This window comes from Triturus cristatus, chromosome 7, assembly GCF_964204655.1.
Source record: "Triturus cristatus chromosome 7, aTriCri1.1, whole genome shotgun sequence".
In the NCBI taxonomy this organism is placed as follows: domain Eukaryota; kingdom Metazoa; phylum Chordata; class Amphibia; order Caudata; family Salamandridae; genus Triturus; species Triturus cristatus.
This window is the reverse complement of record NC_140590.1, coordinates 494234066-494254482: the sequence shown is the minus strand read 5'-3', so window position 1 is coordinate 494254482 and position 20417 is coordinate 494234066. Positions and strand designations below refer to the sequence as shown.

Here is a 20417-nt window from a genome sequence, read left to right as displayed (position 1 = left end):
GGACTCGGTCTTTACCATTCGCTAGCGTTAGATTCACTCTGAACGTCTACGTTTACCACTGGGTTGAGTAGCTCCCTGCATAGTTCTTCTCTCCAGCTGCTAATATCCTCCTCTAACTTTTCATCTTTTCAGTTCGCTTTCATATGAATCTCCTCTACCAGAGACTACTCACTCACATCTCTCAAGCAGCTATCTATTGTTGGGGCAGGATTACTCATCCAGACTATGGCTACCCTCGGTCGTACCTATACCATGGTCATCTGCAGCAATTTATATGCCCTTTTGGGCTTCTTAGGTCTTGGAAATTGGTCTAACATTCAGTGAGTGGGGCTAGCCTCCACACGTATACCAGTCCCCGCACGCACTTTCTCAACCACATGTACCCAATACAGATACACCGCTGCATATTCCCATGCTAAGTGCATAACACCTACTCGTGCCCAGTTACATCTGGGGCACTCATGAGAGTGATTAGTGTCTATATGATGAAGTCTCACTGGGGTTATATACACCTCAGCAGAAAATCGAAATGTATTAGTTTTAGGCGGGCGTTACAGGATACCATGCATGTTAAGGAGCATGCCCCTGTCCAAGTCTTCTCTGCCATGGGTGTCTGAAAATCCTCGTCAAGTGCTGCCCACGCCTTAAGAAGAGGGGCCCCTGAATCCGCCCTCATGGCCCTGTACAACAATGACGCCAACCGTCGCTCGCTAACACATGTTAGCAATACATCCAGTGTTTCAGACATTTGCGGGGCATTTGGATACGCAGGCCATGTTGCTCTGAACAGTTCCATAAGGCCCGCATATTGCAGATATTGCCCTTGCCCCAGCCCAAACCCCTCTCATGCTTGTTCAAAGGTGATAAAGGTGTCCTTAGTATGCAGATCCATCAGTACCCGGCAGCCACCCACTCTCCAACCCTGAAATGACATATTTACTATTAATTTCCGTACTGGGGCTAAAATTCAGGTGAAATGGCGCATGTTTAAGCACTCGCTCCACAAACTTTTGCCAAATGTATACTGTCTGCTTAACCATATATGGCAACTCTGCGGAAGAATCTGCTCCCTCCATCAGAATTGCAGGTAGGTTTTCTGGCTGTATTCGCCCGTTGAGTAAACGCTTCTCCCCAATTATCACCATCGTCTATCCACCGAGCCGCATGTTTCAGCTGTACCTCATAATAGTCTAATGTGGGTGCCTGCAGGACCCCCTATATCTCCTTAATAGGACCTGCAATGCCACCCTACTACGCTTCCCTGTCCAGTATAGAGATACCAGCAAGGAGTTCAGCTGTCTCAAGGCTGCCATAGGTATACTGCACAATGAATTTTGTAGATATAGAGACTCCAAGGCAATACCACCATTTTGGCCACAGCTATCCTACCCATAAGGGATAAAGGCAGCGCATTCCAAAAGGCCACAGAACGCTTCAGGGATTCAAGCACCCTATTCATATTTAAGTGTAGTGCTTGTGCGTCCCCGTGCGCCACCTGTACGCTCAAATAAGGGAAGTGATTGGTTGCCCACCGTAACCAGAGCCTCGGTAGGTCTTCAGGATTTTCCGCTACCAGCCCTACCAATTGGAAGAGTAATGACTTATGCCTTTTAAGGCATAAACCTAAATAGTCAGCAAACTCATCGAAGAGCCGTAGGAGTTTGGGGATTGCTCTATGGAGATACGCAGCTTAAAAGAGTGCATCTTCCGCATAAGGTGATACTAGATGGGTACCATTTCCTATTCATAGTCCCCATTGTATAAGATCCTTCCTGGCCCACACCGCCATGGGCTTAATGGCCAGGGCCAATAGCAGCGGTGAAAGGGGGCAACCTTGACGAGTGCCACACTCCAGTGCCCATTTTGCCGATCTACCTTGTCCCAGTCGAACCCTAACACTCGTTCCGTGTAAAGGATTTGGACCCATCAACGGAATTGCGGTCCAAACCCTGCCCCCTCAGCACTTCCTGAAGGAAGCCCCAAACCACAGTATCTGAAGGCTTTTTCGAGATCATTGGAAATCAGAGCCATCTCCTCTGCAACAGCTTGCGCCTCTTTCATAATGTGCACTAAGCGTCAAATATTCATGACCGTGCTCCGACCTGGTATAAACCCACACTGATCATCATGGGCGAAGAAGCTCATGTGTGGGCCCAGACGCTTGGCCAATATCTTGCATAGTATTTTGACATCGGTGTTTATCATTGTGAGTGGTCGATACGCCCCAGGGTCCTGACCATCTCCCCCGGCTTCAGGAGCATGCACATTTCTCCCTCGTGCATAGACGGGACAATACTCCCTTCTCAAAGGCCTCACTAAAGGTCTACAGGAAAGGCTGCACCAGTTTTGTCGAGTAAACCTAATAACACTCAATTGGGAATCCATCCCCACCCTGGGACTTCAGCTTTAGGTGTTTCAGTTATCGCCTCTAGTACCTCCTCCGCCGTTAACTGTGCCTCTAATTCCTCTCAAGCTTCCAAGGGGAGCTTCCTCAGCTGGAGCCCCTCTAGGAATGGAGTATAGTATTCTGTTCTAACTGCTGGGTCAGCAGTGTACACTTTCTGCAGGTGCTGCTGAAATTGCTCCGATCATCTAGCTCTAGAGTACACCATGCCACCCTCCGCACTCCATATACACGTAATGGATAGGGGCATTTGTTCCCTATGCAAAATCTAGGCCAAAAGGCGGACAGATTTGTCTCCCTGCGCGTGCAGCCGCTGGCGATATCGGGTGAGAGTGTACTGGTCCAGTCTGTCCCAAGTGTTAGTAACCTGCTCACGCAGCGTGCGTTCCCGCCTTTGGGTATCAGTCTGTCCATAGGAGGCCGTCTGAAGTCCAGCTAGTGCATCTTCCCTGTCTTGCAACTCTGGCTGCAATTGCCTCTGCACTCTGTACGTTAGTCCCATCCCTGCCCCATGGACTACCGCCTTCAGGGCTTTGCATTCTGTGCTTCTGTTGCCCGTGGTGTTCCAATTAAGGGACATGTACTTGGTAAGCGATCGAGAAAGCGATTCTCTACCATCCTGATCTTCTAGGAGATCCGATGGTATTCTCCAGTAACGGGGTCCCTGCTCTTTGACATTCCACTGTACAACGCAGCACACTGGAACATGGTTCAACAAGAATCGAGCCAAGTGGGTTATTTCGGTAGCCAGAAAACAGGCAATTTTGTCGAGTCTACTGTGTGTGTTATGTGTGGGTGTAAAACATGTTATATAACCTCTGTGTCAGGTGTTGTGTCTGCCAAACATCACGTAGTCCCAGATCCCTCATCATATTCTTTAATTGTTTAGTCATATGCGGCTTAGTGCCCGCTCTGGGTGGGTGTCAAGTCCAGATCAGGATCTATGAAACAATTAAAATCTCCCAACCATATGAGCGGAACTTCCAGCTCTGCTGTATATAAATCCTGCAGTGCAGGGTGAAAGGCCGGCTCGTCCGTGTTCGGGACATAAGTATTTAGAACGGCTATGTCTCTGCCATCCAATTTTCCTCTCAATAGCACATATCGACCCCCACGTCGGCTTCAATGTACTGGAGTGTGAATGGGGTACCCGGAGCCACCCATATCAGCATGCCCCTAGCATAAGTAGAATAGGAGGAATGTGTCATCCAAATAGGTTTCTTGCAGACATGTAAACGTTATCTTATGTTTCTTGAGGAAATAGCGGACTCTATGACGTTTAGTGCAGGTGCCTAGCTCCCTGACATTCCAGCTAAGAAACTTTACCTCCGGTGGCATTATATCCCTTTAGCCTTTTCTCCTCGTTTAGATTCAGTGCACGTTACTTATACTAGCTACTGTTATCCTCTCACTTCTACAGTCTACCTTTCGCCAGACTTTCGCCACCGTTCTCCTGTCTTTTTGCTATTATAAAGGCCTTAATCACTTTGGTATGGCATAGAATATTGATTTACCAGCAATTAAAACCTTTGTTATTTTCCCTCAGTATATTCCTACTTGCTAACCCATATCATTTAAGCAGTAGGCTACCTAATGTTTGACAATTACTTTGCATGTCTTTTTTCCATGCCAGCCTTTACCACGCAAGGTCGGTATATGCAAGGCAAGCATATATCATTTTTACTTTTTAAATAACAATGTGGAAGGTAGCCAGGCATGCAGAAGCATCCCTGGAAAGGTAAACTATTACGGTCTTGAGCAGGAGCGGCTTCTCCATTTGAGCAGAGGAGCATCGCCCCGCCTGTTGCAAGCGCAGCAGGCACACACGAGTAAGTAAAATGGCATGTCAATGACATTTTACTTAAACGCCGCAGTGCGAGGGCGGTGGGTGGCTGAATCCTGCAAATGCAGGATTACAGCTGCCACTGCAGTGTGCATGTCGGGCTCAGCAGCTCTATTGCTACAGCCAGCCTGACATGCACACTGTAAACCCAGAAATCCATGGCTGTGAAACATCTGGGGACTGCTGGCACAGGCCCCAAGCATCAAAATGAGCACTGGCTAGTCTGCTCCCACTAATCCTGGAGCTGCTCTCAGCATGAGAGCAGCTACCGGATTGGTTGTACTGGTGTCCACTGAGAAGGGAGGAAGTCCTTCCTTTCCTGCTCTCGGACACTGATCTGGGAAAGAGGTGCGCACCCGGGGGAGCAGTATATGATGAGTTCGGAGTCATATTGGCACACCATATTTTAATAGTTGTATCCCCAACTGGTCTTGAGTGACATTGAGAGGAAAGCATATTAGTGAGGGGGCGGGCAATGAAGGGAGAGACAGTTTTAGATAAAAGCTTGCTCTTTCTTCCCCTCTGCTTAATATTCACATTAGATAGTTTGCTGGAAAGGCAACATGACTGTAAAAAGGTGGGATGTTCTCTTTGGGACTGTCAAGAACTGCATGTCTCTGAGTAACAGCATAAGCTGATTTTTGACCTCATGAACTGAAGCACTGCAAAGCGGGGGGCCACTACGGAAAGGGCCTCTGATTTTTCTGACAACATTTTACACCTCCTTTCAAGCCCGGACTACCTCAGGTAAGAATGTAAGACAGAGTTCTGTGTTTTCGTCATTCCTTTCGTTACACTTTTTTAATGTATTTTTTATCTTTAAACTATGTCTTCAGGTTACAGTAATTCAGAGGCAGTTTTGCAGCAAGTCGAATCATACACTGCTCCGTTGAACTTCAAAACTAAGAAGTGTTTCTGTGCGTGATCTAAGTACACCTATGTGCTAGGAGTCACTCAATCTGTTTTAGTAAAAATACATGAATATTTTTGAATTTTTAATTGCCAGCTTATGGCTGCCACGGTCAGGTGGCATCATGTTTTCTTTTTCTTCTTTTTGTTTTTATGGCACATGCTTGCAATAAATATTAAAAAGAAACTTAACCATTGTACCTGCTTAACGAGGCTAGAACTATTGGCTTTTCCAAAGTCTGTTGGAACTGATGTGATGCCAGAACTATCTACTACCCTCTGCATTATATGTCAGGGCAGGCTTCTTCGCGCTGTCATGATGTAAAGTACACAGCTGTCATTATTGTGAAAAAGTGTTTTGTGATATAATTTCTAGTGATGTCATCCTTATACTAATTAACAGTTTCAAACCTGACTAATGCTACCTCTTTTTGGTCACAGAATCTTGGCCAGTATGTATGTTCCATGGCAACAGATATAAAGACGGAGGCACCAATTCACAAAGCCCCTGATGAAAAACACATCAGAAAACTGCTCCTGTGAGTCTACTCCTTCCCTTACAGTAGATTCATTAAATATTCAAACAGAATCCCAGCAGTGATGCAAATAATTTATAACAGTCCTACATTTCCTGGAGTACTGAAACAAGTAAAATGTATTCATGCATGATTTCCAACAGGTTGAAAGTTCTGCATGTGTGAATAATTTGCGAATCTGCATTAACACATGTAATATTTTTCCACAGAGAAAAGAAGTCTTAGAAATGAGAAACCTCATTTATTAAATATTGTTGTGTTCCTTCCCCTTCCCACCGTGGAAAAGCACTAGCTTTTCTCCCTTTCATCCAACTAAATTTATGACCATTGCCAGCGTTGGAAAATGTTTGAAAGTGACATTTGAATACCCACAAACTGATATATTTACAACAATACAACACAAAAACAATTTCTAACGCGCACAGCTGCTCCAAAGAGGTGTCTCGGCGCTAGCGGCTGGGGTGAAAGGAGACAGAGTTTGTTGTTGTTGCTGCTTGCCGTTTGGAGAATCACCCGGCCATCCTCTGCTGACCCTGTCCTCTGATGCCGCCCACTGTGTTGGTCTTCCCTCGTCGCCGCCATTCCACCAACGCGGCTGACGAGAGGGGTGGACCACAGGATCCAGGAGGCTCAGCGGCGCTAAGCCGTCAGCGGGATTCTAGCGCCAGGAGGCGCTTGAAATTGAGGAGCGCCCCGGCAGAGCGGGGGCTCCTGTTGTTGTTGCTGCTTGCCGTTTGGAGAATCACCCGGCCATCCTCTGCTGACCCTGTCCTCTGCTGCCGCCCACTGTGTTGGTCTTCCCTCGTCGCCGCCATTCCACCAACGCGGCTGACGAGAGGGGTGGACCACAGGATCCAGGAGGCTCAGCGGCGCTAAGCCGTCAGCGGGATTCTCGCGCCAGGAGGCGCTTGAAATTGAGGAGCGCCCCGGAAGAGCGGGGGCTCCTGTTGTTGTTGCTGCTTGCCGTTTGGATAATCACCCGGCCATCCTCTGCTGACCCTGTCCTCTGCTGCCGCCCACTGTGTTGGTCTTCCCTCGTCGCCGCCATTCCACCAACGCGGCTGACGAGAGGGGTGGACCACAGGATCCAGGAGGCTCAGCGGTGCTAAGCCGTCAGCGGGATTCTCGCGCCAGGAGGAGCATGAAATTGAGGAGCGCCCCGGCAGAGCGGGGGCTCCTGTTGTTGTTGCTGCTTGCCGTTTGGAGAATCACCCGGCCATCCTCTGCTGACCCTGTCCTCTGCTGCCGCCCACTGTGTTGGTCTTCCCTCGTCGCCGCCATTCCACCAACGCGGCTGACGAGAGGGGTGGACCACAGGATCCAGGAGGCTCAGCGGCGCTAAGCCGTCAGCGGGATTCTCGCGCCAGGAGGCGCTTGAAATTGAGGAACGCCCCCGCCTCGCGGGCACGCGCGCGGGCACCGCCGGGCTAAGCCCGGGCAAAGGGCGGGCCCTCTGTGGCCCTCAGAGGCCTGAGGAGACTGGACTGGGCCCGAGACTCTGGTTCTGCAAGTATTCGTTATTCTATTTTGTACTGGAGTAAAGCTTGTTGCTTAGCTGGGTTTAGTATTGTGTGTGTAGTTTGCATACACCCTATTTGTAGCCAGTGATTAGTTATATCAGTACCTGATGGCCAAGGGCAAAAGTGCGTCTACTCAGCAAGGGGTGGGTACTTTGGACAACTATTTAATTAAAAAGGTAAACATGATTAACATTGCCAGAAGGGCATCTTTGGGAAAGGATGCCCCTATCATGCCATCTGAAGAGCTGTCCCTTACTTTGGCAGATATACCCGTCCATAGCAATACTATTACTAATGCTGGGAATACTGCACTGACTTTAGCTCAGGTGCATGTCGAGAGCCATGTAGCCCAACTAGCTACTGCTAAGGTTGATTCCGAGCATACCCCATTACCCGTTCAATCGGTACGGAAATATAAAAAAGCACTTCGGAGGCATAGGAGGAACGACATCCAACAAAGAGTAGCGACTACCACACACAAAAAGGGTCCCTCTGAGGGGGACACAGGGACTATGAATCTTCTGACGACTCACCCTGTTACCTCCCTAGAGGACCACATTGTTTCACCTAATTCGGGGGTTGTGGAGGATGCGGGAGAGCTCCTGGTTAGTCCTTGTATCAATGATCATGATCATCCCTTCAGCACGCCTGATATAATCTGTGAGTCCTTCCCAAGTTTCTCGACTAGCAGTGATGAAGGGGGGTCATCATGGTACCCGGAGTTCTCACCAGCATCTTATTCATTCCCAAAGATATGCCCACATTTAAAGCTGATTGTAAGCAGGGAGAGGGAGGCCCACTGTTGGAGAGGCAAATAGAGAATTCCCAGAGGAATTTACATCCAAATTTGAGGATTGCGAAGGATCCATCAATTCTCCCTGAGACCATATGCCGTGCTATCAACGAGGTTGACCTTCTGGAAAAGATTGAGCGTCTGGTTAAACTTTCCATGCAGCCCCTCTTTGAAAAAATCATTACGATTAATACGCACCTGGAGCAAATTGAGAAAAAAGTAAGAGAAAACTCATCTTCACTCTCTGACTTGGCGAATAATTTGGGTAACATGAACTCTAGCAAAACACCTGCAAACGCGTCGAAAGTATTAATACCAGCCCCATTATGCTCTGTAACCACCCCAAAACCTATCCAGAGTACTCAAACCTTATCTTGTCCTTCCCAATTTAAGGAGGTAAATGCGCCCTTGCTGACAAAAAAGTCTGTCAATAGGATGGAACCCCTATGCAGTGTAGGGGATCTAACGACGGTTAACCTGCCTTTGGTAGGAAACCCAGTACCTTTACAATGTAAGGCCATTAAGGCCAATAAGGACAGCGAGGGCGGATACCCCCTAAGTAAATATCGGCACTCTCAAAGTATTGTAGACCTACCGCCGGAAGCTGCTCCTTATGTGATTGTTATGGTGGGTGTCCCTGAGCTCCCATTTGAAAATAGGGAAGACCATCAAGCCCTAAGGAATAAAGTTATTTACTGGTTGATTAATAATAGACCCTTGCCTGCCCATATAAACGGAGAAATTCTACACGTCAGGCGCTGCTACTGGGTGGGGGCCCGTCCCAAAGACAAAACAGGTGATGTGATCATTGTAAATTTTAAAGATCATAGAGCCGTTAGGCACATTGGGTACTGGTTTGATCAAAGTAGCGATGATTCCATCTCTACCCATTATCTAAATTATTTCTATCCTTATGTTCTAGCCCAACACCGTAAGAATCAGGAGGTAAAAAGGCACTCAGTTAATAGGACTGCCTTCAAGTGTTATGACTATAGTCGGACTCCACTGTTGCAACCAGCCAATCCATCCAATTTTTATCCTAGGCAGCATTATCCCTGCATCCGAGGCCCGAACCATGGTGATAACTCCCTGTGGGTTAACAGAGGCATGGTCCCATTTTCCCACAATATACCAACCCATAACCGGTTTGAGGTTTTTTCGGGCCTTGAATGCGTGGATTGACACGAGAAGGTTACTCGTGATAGACTATTGCTAGGTTCAGTTGGGCCTGTTGACACAGTTAGTGATAACACAAAAGTACAGAGTCCCTCGGTCCTGAATCAATCAATCAATCAGTGACACTTGTAAAGCGCGCTACATACCCGTAGGGTCTCAAGGCGCTGGGGGGGGGGGGGGGGGGGGGGAGGGGGGGGTGCCGCTACTGCTCGAACAGCCAGGTCTTCAGCTTCTTCCTGAAGGAGAGGTGGTCTTGGGTCAGGCGCAGGTCGGTAGGGAGGGAGTTCCAGGTCTTGGCAGCCAGGTAGGAGAAGGACCTTCCTCCTGTAGTCGCTCTTCGGATGCGGGGGACGGCGGCGAGGGCATGGTTGGCTGATCGGAGGTGGCGTTTGGGAGCGTGGAAGTTGACTCGGCTGTTGAGGTAGCTCGGGCCTTGGTCGTGTAGGGCTTTGTGTGCGTGGGTGAGGAGGCGGAAGGTGATTCTTTTGTTGACGGGGAGCCAGTGAAGGTCTCTCAGATGTCCGGAGATGTGGCTGGTTCGTGGGATGTCGAGGATGAGGACAGCCCACAAATTCACACCGCCCACAGTGTGACTATCGCTGATGTTGGGAAAGATTGTTGTAAGGAAACAAGTACACTTGACGCCAAGGACAGGGGAAATAACGAAGGCTGTCGCCACAAGCAATCTGGAAAGGAAATGGATAAAGGGTCCTTATGTGATCCTGGGGAAAATGAAATAAGGAAAACTTGCACAGTCCTTTTCTGGAATGTGGCAGGGCTAAAGGAGAAAATAAAAAATCCTACTTGGGAAACTGTCGTAGGTGGACATGATATACTGGCCTTCCAAGAAACCTGGTCTACAGATCCAGTATTCTTTAATGGTTTTAAAAGCTTTTTTACTTCGGCAGAGGGCAGCCAACATGGAAGAGCCAAGGGTGGTTTACTTACCCTGGTTTCCAACCAGCTTAAATGCAACAAGATTCATTTCACGTCTAAATCTAGTTTTTATCAACTAATCACCCTAAGAAATAAGCAGGGGTTTAGTGTTGTTTTTATAAATGTTTATAACAATATTCCAAGGAAAGAAATCCCTAGCATCCTAATTATGCTGAGGGAGGATATACAACAAGTTACAGACAAAATTGGCAGGGAATTCATGATCTTATGAGGAGGGGATTTTAATTGTAAACTCTGCCCTAGGGGCAAACAGGGCATCTGCGGTTTAACAATAGAGCAAGATATAAATTTATCTCATTTCAATCACTCCCTTCTTGGGGACTTATTAAATGATATAGTATTTATGTATGACTTGGGCTATGCTAATGAAATTGCCCAAAAACCTACTACCTTTGTTCCAACATTTATTGGTAGAGGAGCTCAGTCTACTATTGATTTTATTAGCGTCTCAAATAATTGCAACCACAAGACCATTAAGTCAAGCACCCTGGATTTACCATTAAGTGACCATCTGCCCCAAATAATGGAGATTGATAACCCTTTCTTTGACGGTCTTGAGGATGTTCCCATTGTGTGTACCGCCCCTGACGTAGCTTTAGGTAGACAGAATGGGTACAACTTAAAGTGGGGTAAGGTGGTCCCGGATATGTTCTTGGGCAAGCTGCTGAATGCTTGCCAGAGCAGTTTCTCTATTTGTTTGGACGAAAAGTCCAACTATGAGAAGATAATTGAGCATTTTAATATAATAGCCTCCACCATAAAGGATAACCTGTGGGTGCAGGCTAGGACAAGGGCTAAGGGTAAGAAAAGTTGGTTCGATAATTTTTGTACCCGGTCTCTTACTGACCTAAAACGTGCAATTCACAGGATTCCTCGAAACCCTATTGAAATTAGAGGGTGTAGGATAAAATATAATGATGCTCTAAAAAATAGGAAAAACACTATTAAAAAGGAGGCTATGGCAGCTTTATGTGAAGCATCACAAATCAAGGATGCATCCGCATTCTGGAGGGCCGTAAATACTCCGTTCCTTTTCGATAACTCCAAAGCACGTATTGCTATTGCTGAGGAGGATTGGGTGGAGTATTTTTCATTTCTTTATAAGTCCCAAGATGTAAGCCACAGTATAGATCCCCCAGCAATGGCTAATATGGATGTGGGGGTTGACCGACTTGTAATAACTTTGGAGGAAGTTATAGCGGGCATGAAAGCAATGAAGGGTGGTAAGGCGGCAGGGCCCGATGGGATCCCTGTAGATCTATATAAAGCAAATACTGAGATCTGGGGACCAATGCTGGTTCAACTTTTTAATGCAGCACTGGCAAGGGGTCTAAACCCGTCTTGGCTTACCTCAATCATTGTACCCATCTATAAGAAGGGAGACAGACAAAGTTGTGCTTGCTACAGACCAATCTCCCTTTTGGATTCATCCGTTAAAATCCTAGGGAGAATTATTCTGGCTAGATTACAAAACTGGGCCGATGAAAATGATTTGATGAGCGACTTGCAATATGGTTTTCAAAAAGGCATTGGTACAGTCGAACAATGTTTAAATCTAATGATCCTCCAATCAAAGTACATAAGGATAAAGGGCGAACGTTTGTACCTTACGTTCGTGGATCTTTCATCGGCGTTCGATTGTGTTTCACATACCAAGTTATGGGTAATTTTGAAAGAGATGGGTGTGGAAGATCCTATTCTCAGCTTTCTTAAAGATTTATATTCTGGGGCCACTGCCTCGGTCCGTTACGGTAATGAGGGTCAGTGCACAAGAAGGTTAGAGGTGGGCCGGGGTGTGCGTCAGGGCTGCGTCCTGGCCCCTTTTTTATTCTTGCTTTACATAAATGGCTTGGAGCGTCACCTATTACAGGAGTGCGGGGATATGCCCAAGGTTGGGAGGAGGTCTATCCCCGCGCTCCTGTATGCGAATGACGCGGTCCTGATGGCCCGTACCCCCATGGCATTACAAAACATGGTTAAATCATTTGAGATCTTTATGTCTAGTTTAGATCTGAAGGTTAATTGCAGCAAAACCTTCTCCATGTACTGTGGTAGTGGCTCTGGAAAGCAGATAAAAAGAATGTTTTTGAATAATGTTCCTTTGGAAATTGTCCCTACCTTCTCTTATCTTGGAGTTTTATTCCATGATACTGGGGCATGGACCAGTGCGGTAAAGGCCAGAACTCTTTTGTTCCAAAAAACTGCAATGGCCTTGAAAGATTTTACTAAAAAACTGGGCAAGAAACCAATAAAAGAAATTTTAACTATATATAAAGCTACATGCATCTCGGTAGCTATGTATGGCTCGGCGCTCTGGGGGTATTCCAATATTGATCTCATTCAAAAAGTTGAGAATAGGTTCTTGAGGTACATCCTGACAGTTCCTCAAAGTGTTGCGACCTACATATGTCACACTGAACTTGGCCTACCTTATATATCTGACATCATCAGAATCCAACCCATTCTTTTGTGGCATAGGGTATGGACAACAAGGGAGTGTGTTATGAATCGGGCCGTCCTTCAGGATGTTTTAACTCTGGATAACGTGGGTAGGTCTGACTGGCTAAATTATGTTAAAAACTTTTTGGTCAATATTGGCTGTCGACAATACTACGAAGACCCACTCTCAATGGAGAGTATATCCAGAAAACTCTTGACTAAGCTATGTATGGAATACCTCGAGGATATAAGAAGGCAAGAGGAAGCGAAGAAAAAGTCAGTATCCTCGCACCTCTGTTTGTTAACTCTTAGCAAAGTACAGCCATACTTAACTTTGCCATTGTCAAACTATGATACATTTCTTTTGACTCACTTTAGACTAAATCTTGTGTTTAGACTTCTAACCTTCCCAGTAACAAACTTATGGTCGTTCAATCTGTCTTTATGCCCGTGTGATGATCTTTCGTCCCAATCTGACATCCATATCTTATTTTTCTGTAAATTTTATACCTCACCTCGTAGGCAATTTATTATACCTTTTCTTAAAGAACAGAAATTAAATAAATGTCGCCCAGCCTTTTTAGAATTACAACGAATGGATACTGTTCTAACTGTTACCGTAGTTTTAAGCTTTTTTAAAAATGTTTTTAAACTTCGGAAAACAATTGGGCTTTGATGAAATATAATATGACCCGATGTTTTTTCTTTTTATATTCTCCCTGTCAAATTTGTAATCTGATGTTGTTGCTTTCATGGTTTTTGTGTTTTAAAACCGAATAAAGTATTTCTTGAAACTTGAGAACGTTTTTCAGTTTTTTTTCTAAAACTTGCGTCAGAGGGAGCAAGCCTAATGCTAGTAGGAAGGGCCTTCCAGAGGCCAGCAGAAATGAAGGAGAATGATCTTCCCCCTCTCCTTGCTTTGCGCACCCGAGGAATCTGAAGTAGCCTTCGGCTGCTGGATCCCAGAGAACAGGATTGGGAGTGGACTTTAATTCTTCTTCTTCTTAGATATGCTAGTGCTCTAAGCTGCAAGGCTCTAAAGGCTTTTCCCATGTACACCTACTTCTGCTGGGTGGTAGACCCACAAACCTATGCAATTTTGCCAACTATAAACTTGTGAATGCCACACTTCTGCCATGCTGGTAATGAATGCAAAGATCATTAGCGGAATCAGTATTGCGAAGGTGTCTGAAGAGTCAAGTGCGATTTAGGTGCACAAAAACATCAGTGAATCGGGCCGATTAACATGATGGCATGTGGGTTACCTGGAAGATGGCAGGTTGTAAGACCAAGACAAACTGTGCCCTACGAAAAGCCTCTTAAACATATACTCATCCCAGCATCCCTTCTCTAGCTTAAGAAGATTGACAAGCATTCCATAAACTGGAGAAAAGTCAGTTACATGCCAAACCCACACCTGAAACACCAACAGAGCCGAAAAAGGTCCAGTTATTTAACTGATCTGCATTTGATTACACTCGGCCAATCGTCAGACCACTGACTCTAAAAGGATATTGTTGCTGGGCATTTTCCAATAGGTGCTGAAGTGGTGATTTGGACTGCAATGAGTTCCAGGAGTTTGAATTAAAGTTGAACCTCTTTGGGTGTACGTAAAAGCTATTAACCCTCGGAGAACCTCCACAACCAAGAAGAGATGTGGTGGAACCACTGTGACTTGGGTCACCGCTAGCAGCAGGGATTTTCTTAAAGCAGATTGCTCTCCATGCAATCCCACTGCACGTCTGCATGAAGGTCCTGTAACACGGACCACCCACTCCTGGCTCCAATGGCGAATCAGACTTCCCTGCAAGGACCAAACCCTTTACCGGCCTGCAATTCGAGGCAGATGCAGGAGACCAAGAGTACCAACTGCTACAGAAAACAGAGGTTTGCTGGCTGTCTCCCAGACGAAAGAAACAGATTGAGCGCTGGATGGTCAACTATGTCTCTATCAGAGGAAACGTCTCCCTGTGAATCATGTCCAGGACTGCACCAATGAAACAGACCTAATGGCAGATCGTCTCAGGAAACGTAGGCATACTTATCGAAAATGCAAGCTTGAGAAGAACAGGCTTGGTGCAAATGGACAGAAACCAGAACAGGAGATATCACCTTAAAAAAAAATTCTTGCTCAAGTACGTCTAGACTAAAATCCCTGATAGTACACATGTGCCACAACTACATCAATACACCTTCTGAATACAATGATACAGATGACAAACCTGACTTGAGGGCTCGGTGGAGGACTGACAGTGTTCTTCAGTCACTGTGAACCCAATGAATTTCATTGTCGCAGGCACAAATTGCAGCTTATCAAAGTTTAAATCACATGAGACATGGTAACAATTCTGAATAGGTCTTTGAGCAAAAACATGTTTACTCAAGGCAGATCTAAGATGGGAAAGTGAATTCATCCGCCGTAGCACAGCAGAACCATGTTCTAACTTGAATGCGTTCTTCTGCAATATGTCCGAGCCTTTTCCAAGAGAACTTGCAGGCTGGAACGAGAGAAGAGTGGGTAAACCCTCTAACTATCTGAAGGACCCCTAGTTGGAGGTAAATCATTTCCAGGCTTCCAGAAAGTAAGATAAGTGCAGGAGTGCAAGGGTAGGACTGCTAAAAGAATTTTCCGGGGCGGCCTGGTTTAAAACAACTTTTGGAACCCTGTCCTTACTGCTCCTAAATCATAGTTATGAGAATGACTCACTCCATCAGTATCTAGTATATGACCATGTTTAGTTGCATCATTAACAAACAGGCAGACTTTCTTTAAACTGCAAATTAATTGTACAGCAGGAGCCCTAAAAAAGCCTGGGCATAATGCCGTCTCTCCTCTACAGGAACGGGAACCATATTAAAGTTGTCTAAATGTGGCAGCTGTGGGATATAAGGAAGATGGCTGTTTACATCTTGCAGTCACTCTCCTGCCTTACAGAGCCCTGAAGTACTGGTGCTGTTACTGGAACCTTAACTTTAATGAAACTGCCTGTCCATACCTCCTGAACCCTCACTGCTGTTGACAGAAGGTTCTAGCAGTGGAGATCAGGAAAAGAGCCTGAGATGTATAGCCCTGACTGGTTTGAACCTATCAAAACTTATTTCGAAGATTAATGCAAATACATAGCAGGTCAAAGAATCAAATCTAGATGTCTCTTGAGAAACCGCTCCCTCTCATTGTGGCATATCTTCTCATTGCCATGCCTATGCGTGTTTAGAGCTCAAAGTTGAACAAAATGTATGCTTGTACGTTTCCATTCCGTCCTTTACTAAAGGGATTGCTCTAATAAATGCAGTAGATGTTTATCACCACTTTGGCATTTTCCCCACACAAAATGCAAGTCAGGCCAAATTGCTATCATGGAGGGTCAGACAACCTACATAATATGTATAGTTCTTTTTTGACTCCCCGACCCGAGGCACCAAAGACAATTTGTTTGGTATAGTCTTGATCAAGATAACCTAAAGTAGTTAAGTCGGTGCACTTGCTGAGGCAAGTGAAAGTTCAAACCATTCAGCAAGAATCAGGTCCAAGTGCGCCTCAACAAGACTGTCTTCTGAGTGGCAGAGGAGAGAATTGTAGTCAGCACATTAGTCTTTATTTTTGCCATGATGAGAGATCAAAGGGTGGACGTTATCCAGCCCCCTTCAATTCTAGAGACCCACCAGTAGGGACATATTAAAATCAAAGGGATGGATAAAGTGGTGAGACTGTAAGTCTGCAGGCTCCTCTCATAACTAGGTCCTCCCCATTTGTATTCCTAGTAGCCTAAGACCATAGGTGTTAAGTTAGTGGGCATGTATTCCATAACCTTCTACTTTAGTGTTTTAGCACTGGTGCGCTGGCTCCGAAATTGAAATTGAAAGCTGTGCCATGCAAGCACTTGAGTGTCATCTTCTGTGGGGATTCGGAGAAAGACAAGACACCAGAAAGACATGTGTAGTACATACTACATGCGATCAAAAGTACACATCTTAAAATTCGAACACTAAGTCTCTCTTTTTTTAATTCACATATTATTTACTGAGGAAGTATCTCAGTAAGGTTTGTAATGTGTGGCATGCAATAAAAAAGAAATGTGATGAGTTTAATTCACAGAACTGATTACGTTCACAAATAGTGCTGAGCTTCACAAACATACAATACTGTCATACTATACACTTTGGTCCTTACGAAATAGATACACAAGATATCGTTTGTGAGGACCCGAGGATGAAGCATTTGACTAGCAGTTCTAAAAGGTCATTTACTTTTAAACACACAGGGATGCCCCCCACTTGGAATTTCAGAGAGGCTGAGAACATAATTACGACGTTTCGATCCTATGAACTCAGGATCAACTTCAGGACGGGGCTGCAACTAGGATCGAAACGTCGTTGCCCCCTCAGCGCAATTGAAGGCGCCTTTACTCCGTGTGGTTCTATCTAAATCGTTTCCATCTATTCCTACGCAACGATTGTGAATCATTTCGTGCTGAACCACACAGTCACTTGTATATATTATTTCACTTGTCACTACGCGCCTTTCCGCTGTTTTTCACTTTGTCACTTGTGTCGCCACTTATATGAGTCACAAGCACATTTGTGCACCAAGTCCTAAGTTGGGCTGCCTATGCAACTTACGCTTACAGTGCTGATACAACTGTACCGCCTCTAAACCTTTCTTTCTAAATATATGATGCCACGTGCACATTTGAAAAACTTTACGTGAGTCTCACGTTTTTTCCTTCCTCTTAATGTATTTTACATACTGGTATAACTGTCTCCCCTATTGATACCTTTTGAGATATTGTTGTTTTTTATTGTATATTTACCCGGATCTCAAATGTTTTATGGGTCATACTCCTGTGGTTTTTCCTAACTCCCTTTCTTGCATCCTTTCTGTTACTTTTTACTCGATTACATTCATCTCGTTTTGTCTATCACTTCCCAGACCAATTTCACTTTGTCAAATGCACTGTCTTCACGCTTCCCTTACACATGTCTCCCGTTCCTTTTGCTTCTCTGTTGATGATCAAACTTCTTATCTCTGAAGGTCGCTTTCTCCTAGGCTCTCTGATACCTGGAATGACATGGCTGTTCAATGCAGCCTAAGTGTGCATATGTATTTTGGTCCGCCTGAGATGGCTGGCCAAGCACATATGCGCACTTAGGGAGTGCACATAGCACTCCTCCTCCCCATACCACACCCCTCCCTACACAAGCTGGCTCAGAGCCGGCAAATGAAAAATAAAATGATGACATTGTTTTATTTTTAATTTACTGCCACTGAGTCAGGCAGTGGGGCAATATTCCCCGCCACTGCGGAGGAGCCGCTGCTGGTCCCATCACCCAGCAGGTAGACTGGCAGACCTTGGCCCCCAGTCCCAGTCAGAGGTAGATGCCTTGCAGAGCTTCTTCTCTTCACATAGCCCAACTGGCTGCTTGATAGTTGACAATTTCGGGGACCTCGATCTCCTCTTCTTATTGCCAATTTCCAGAAACCAGACGTGTATTTGAAGTTTATGTTCGGGGTCTGCCGCCTTTCGAAGTGTCCTCTCCTCTGCCCTACTCTTCTTCCAGGAAGCAGTCTGTCACAGAAGGAACGACTCCAAATCCCAAAATGGAACCCTGAATCTTCCATGTATTACTTCAGTCACAGGCAGGCAGGCACACATTCAGGCACGCACGCAGACACACACTCAAACACACCCACACACCCAGCACATGAATATAACACACACGCACTGCAGAGCACTACATTATCCCTGTATTTTACCATTCACCGGCACACATACACCCATCACACGTGTAACATACATGGACTGTGCAGCACTACACATCAAACTAATGTAGGCCAAAGGTGAGTTAAGCACACAGCAGCGGAACTTCAAATAAGTCAGCTTGTTGGCTTAACTCCAGTGACACAGGTAAAAAGGCCTGTTCACTCCTACTGATGAGTACACTGAATGCTGCCACCAATGTGCTTGAGCTGCTTAGCTCTTGGCAAAGGCAGTAGCCTTTCATCACTATTAGGGTAAAGATGTGAGCAGCCCTCCTGGTCCAAAAAGACCTCAGTCAGCGAGACAGGCCTATGTCAAGACGCACATACATGATGCGTGTTCACCCATGACAACATAAATCAGCATCAGGGATCCAGACATCATTACAGCTGGGGCACTCAGGGCAGGAGTGCACGTCCATCTCCAACGCCAGGGAATTTCCCATCCTTATAATAGCTTTTAGCTGTCTGTTTGCAAAAGACCAATTGTGGGCCATTCCTAAAAATGACAGTGGTCTAGACCCTGCTCACTGCTTACCATTTGATGGCTTTCTGGTCATTCATGTTCTTGCTTCTTATTTAATGATTTTCCTTTCTCTTCGTGTGTTTGTCCATCGACTAGAGCATAGCTACTTTACCATCTTTTTGACAGGATGACTTGAATCCTTCCACTTCTCAAATTTAGGGAACTACTTTGTTTCTTTTTTTAAGCAACGCATGAAAGTGCATGTCTTTTCTTGCTCTTCTCTTGTGCTGTTTCCTCCATCTCCCTTCTATGCTCCGTGTTGCTCCCTCCGCCTCCCACCTGCTCTCATCCTCAAGTGCTTCTTCTCCCATGCAGTGTTAGAAGTGGGGGGGAACGGAGGGGCACAGCGTGCCCCTACTTTTAAAAATTATGCTAGTCTGTTCCCCTACTTCTTGATTTAAAAAAAGCGTCCCGGGACTGCCCTAATTCAGGCCCGGTTCTAGTAAGGGCTTGAAGGCAGGCGCGAAACGCCATGGGGCTCAAAGTGCTTCAAAGCCGCCCCCCCCCATACCTCCTCCATCGTGTGTGTGCGCCCGGGCGCGCACACAGACAGTTTTTGAGATTATCGCAGCCTTACCCGAGTACTTCACAGGTCTTTAAAAGACCATTTACATGTTAGCGAGGGTTTGTTTATTTTTTCACCTCTTCATCTCCAACAGGGGCATGGCGAAAGGCGGCACATCCTTTCTTTGGCCACGGTAACCTTTGCCTACTGTCCTGCTGCGTGGATATTCTTTTTCTATGCAGCGCAGGAGAAAAGAAGTTTGTTTATTTTGATTCACCTTTCCCAACCCCTGCAGCTGCTTATCACTTCAGGCTGCGACACTAAGATTGACTAATGGAGTAGGTAGGAGAATGTGTCACTATTTGTTTTTCTTTTTAAATTCTGCACAGGCCCAGCAGGACACGTACTTCGTGTGCGCTTCATTTAATCCGTTTTTATCATTATCATGGCCGATGCAGGACAACAATAAGACAATAAAAAATGCCCAGATAACGCTGGGGATTAATGATCCTGCTGGAGAGCAATCATTTCTCTGTTAGTAGTTAAGTGCAGATGAACTGTATTTTATGTGGAAGCTCAATGGGTTACTGTTGTGGTAAATATTTCATTACCGGTACTATTTTTTATGCGGTAAAGTCTAGTAAGAATAACTCAGTAAATATAAGAGGCAGAATCCGTGGTATTAGAGGTTCTAAAAGGCTTTATTCCTATACAAAGGAATACAATTCGAATTGTAGGCTTTTGTTCCATCACCACGAAAGTTCAGGAAGGAAGGGCATACATTATTGACAGGTAATCGTATTTATATGGAAAGCATTACATTGAGATAGATGCAAGAGGCGTAACAGCTGATAATACAGATGAACTGTGCATACGTAACTAATAGAGGCGGACATATGGGCGTAATTTAATAAACGTCATTATACATGATGTCACAAGTGGGTGGATCCATAAAAGAATCCTGCAATGTCAGCAGAAATATTTGGCAGAGATGCGCGCGCAGCCGTATGACGTGTGATTGACGTGCAACTAGAGGGTGAAGGGGACTTGA

At 45.6% G+C, this 20417-nt stretch overlaps 1 protein-coding gene across 4 annotated transcripts in view; it reads right to left on the bottom strand.

Moving 5' to 3' along the window:
- OGFOD3 (2-oxoglutarate and iron dependent oxygenase domain containing 3) overlaps window positions 1–20417 on the bottom strand; it is a 1085915-nt gene that overhangs the window by 413805 nt on the left and 651693 nt on the right. The gene's annotated exons all lie outside the window — the stretch shown is intronic.